We start from the raw sequence: 3,540 nt of genomic DNA on the forward strand, positions 1-3,540 counted from the left end.
TCTCCGGTGATAGGATCACAACGAGAACGACTACTTCAACCCCGTTCTTTTGAACACTTCCGCTCGCGATCTACAAAGTGGTATGTAGATGCATCTCTCCTTTCACTCGTTGCTTAGATGAACTCATAGATGGATCTTGGTGAAACCGTAGAATTTTTTTTTATTTTCTGCAACGTTCCCCAACAAATAGTAATGGCGCACCTCTGGTGCGCCATTAGTATCCCAGATAATAGTGGCGCACCACATAGTGCGCCATTACTATGCCTAGAAGTGCGCCATTACTATCTGACTTAGTAGAGCATGATTAATTATATAGCCAGCTACTGGCTATAAGTCAGTGCCATGCCATCTACATCCCATCTTATAGTTAACATGTACAATAGTAGATCAAAAGAGTGTACTACTTTTTTATTATGTGGCCCACCTTTCATTCTCGCAAAGTGCCTAGGAGCACGTACTAGAGCTGGCTCTTCACGAAGAGCCCGCTTATCTTCTCTCTCCTCTTCTCTTTCCTCCAACTAAGTAGAAATATACTAGTTTGTTCCTTATAGCCCACTGACTCAACTCTATTGTACTTGCTAGTAATGGCGCACCACATATAAGTGCGCCATTACTAACAATTTTTTTCAAATTTTTTCAGGATTTTTTTTCAAATTTTTTTTCACATTTTTTTTCTTCTTAATCTCGGGTCACTATGGCTTAATCTCGGGTCAATATGCTTAATCTTGGGTCAATATGCTTAATCTCAAGTCAAATCGCACTCCGTGGTCAAACTTCCCGGAAGGTTAACCATCCTCACACTACTCCAGCCCAATCACGCTTAACTTCTCAGTTCTATCCAACCCCAGCACCGGCTCACTTAACAGGCACTTGTTGATATATCTATCATATCAATCCTATTAAACCTTGTTGATGTCTAGGACTTTGTTCATGTTCATGAGTGTGATGAAATTTTTAAAAAATATTTCAAACTTCCCGGTCATATTACATATCATATTTTGAACATTTTTTCCAAAAAAAAAATCGAAACCAATTTTTTTTCCTGTTACTAGTGGCGTACCTAGCAAATGGTGCGCCTTTGAATTTTTTTCCATTCCCCCCCTCTAGATCTTAAAAGCCCCGTATCTTTTATTCTATTAGGTTTTTGGGGATTCTAAAAATCTTCAACGGGGTTCTCCCGTTGAATTCGGGTGTAACTTTTTGAGTAGATGATTTTTCATATAAAAAACTTTTTAATCCGAGTTCGTATGCAAAAGTTATGCCCATTTTACTAAATTCCAGAGAGATTTTGCAAATAAAGTCGAAATTCATATTTGTAAATTTTCCCAACAACTAGACCATATATCACATGGGAACTTATTTTCTTTTATTTTTTTGACATTTCCATCATTTTCTTTTATTTTTAAAAAACTGAAAAGGCGGTCCACGGGGGTGCATTTGATGAAAATTTTCAAACTTCCTGGTCATATTACGTATCATATTTTGAACACTTTTGCATACAAACCTTGGTCAAAGTTTGTAATGGCGCACCTTCACAAAGTGCGCCATTACTATGTGTATGACTTGGTCAAACCTTGGTCAAAGTTAGTAATGGCGCACTTTGTATAGGTGCGTCATTACTAAGTTTGACATAATAATGACGCACTTATGCAAAGTGCGCAATTATTAAGTTTGACCAAGGTTTGACCCGGTCATACACATAGTAATGGCGCACTTTGTATAAGTGTGCCATTACTAAATAGTAATGACGCACCACATGTATAGAGCGTCATTAATATTCATATTAACTATAGCCGTTTTTCTAGTATAATGTCTGTGCGTTTCAACGGGATACAAATATTTGATGAATAAATGACCGTGATTTATCTACTCATATTAATGCGATTGTGTACCATACTCGTGCAATCTGCAAATCGCATCACACGATGCCTGTACTATATATGTAATGTGATAATTAATGCAAATCTAATAGTAAACTTGACATGTATCGTCTATATATACTGAGGCGGGAGGGGTTGTGGCCATTACCCAATATTGCGTCTATCTTATCATCTCGTACGCTGTTTGTGGAAAATATGAAGGGGAGCAGCGTGGTGTCCCTGATTGCTGTTTTGATCATCGGGTGCCTTTTAATGGTCGGACAATGTAAGTGTATCATCACAATCATTTTTTAATATATATTTGCGTACTGTGGATCGATATATTCATATATATTACTTGTGTAATAGGTCGGCCTGAGCCCGAGAGCACCTCCGAAGATGGCCATGCCAACGCGACTATGGCAGTCTCGTCGTTAGATGAGAGCAAACTTACTATTAAATTTTGTGTTATTAGGGATTGTCAGACCAAAGGTGAATATTATGGCTTCGTAGGGTGCTACTGCTGCTTCAGTTTGAAGGGCGTTCCATGTTATGATACCGTACGTGAGTGTCAGAAGATTTGTCCAGCTCAATCAACCTAAAAGAAGGTTGCGCATTATCATGAGGATATAGAGAGGCATCGTATCCTTAGAATCCAACAATGATGGTGTATCCCTATATCCAGTTATTTTCAATTGTCCGATCTACATCCTATGTGTCTGCTCTAATATTTGCAAGTTTGCACTGATGCACCCGCCTCCAGCTCCCTTATTTTCAAAGTACCCCCTGAGCGTTGTGCCCCAATACCCAATCCTCGTCTTCTACCTAAACAACACACGTGCTCGGCTAAAGAAAACATGTACTGGTTCTTCCCGACGGCGGCGAGCTCGGCACAAGTCTACGAGACGCTTCCACAAAGAAAATCCGTCCGCGCTAGCCATAGCATCTGTTTCTTTCCAACGGCAAGGAGCTTGGCACGAGGCCCCCAAAATGCTTCCCCAAATAAAATCCATCCGCGCCTGCCGTCACATCGGACTTGTGCTTAATTAATTCATAGTGACGAGCAGATCCAGTGAAATACAGTTTTCCTACCAGGTTGGAATCTTGCAACAATAGTAGCATGTTCTTGTTTACAAGTGTGTGAAAGAAAGTTGAAATGTAGAAGCACCATGTTTCACCAATTTCACATAAGGTGCTTAGGTCAGTCATAGTTTACCTAATCTTATTTTTACCGGATATTGCGGCCTGATTCAGATATGTTAGGTTCACATGAGGGCTGTTTACCTAAACTCCGAAGTTGCGCTCTTTCCGGCTCCTTTGGCTTGATGGATCCACGGCGTCTCTGCACCACCACAACCCTGTTGACACCCTTGGTTGGTCGTCCACCCTGGTGGATCTTCGATTCTGGCACCCTCCATGAGCTGCGTCCCCTTCCAGCTCCTTGGGTCCGCCGGCGTCCCTGCTGCTCTGGTTCCGGTGGCCTAGATCTGCGCTCTCTTTCAGATCTTGGCTCGTCCGGGGCTTGGCCACCATCGCATCCTCACATTTCGCTCAGCCATGCAACCTCGCCCTCCTTCGGAGCTAGCACGTCCGGCGGCGCTCGGTGCCTCCTCGGCGTCGGGCGTGGATCCCCCTCCAGCGGTCACAATATGTGCTCATGCCCGACTTCCTCTTCTTTGAC

At 42.1% G+C, this 3,540-nt stretch overlaps 1 long non-coding RNA gene across 1 annotated transcript; it reads left to right on the top strand.

Annotated features, from left to right (window-relative positions):
* The first annotated feature begins 2,027 nt into the window (after positions 1–2,027).
* On the top strand, positions 2,028–2,607 carry LOC119335263. The gene is made up of 2 exons (XR_005161771.1): positions 2,028–2,145; positions 2,229–2,607. It is a non-coding gene; the product is annotated as an uncharacterized LOC119335263 (long non-coding RNA).
* The last annotated feature ends 933 nt before the right edge of the window (positions 2,608–3,540 follow it).

This window comes from Triticum dicoccoides, chromosome 7B (assembly GCF_002162155.2).
Source record: "Triticum dicoccoides isolate Atlit2015 ecotype Zavitan chromosome 7B, WEW_v2.0, whole genome shotgun sequence".
NCBI lineage: Eukaryota > Viridiplantae > Streptophyta > Magnoliopsida > Poales > Poaceae > Triticum > Triticum dicoccoides.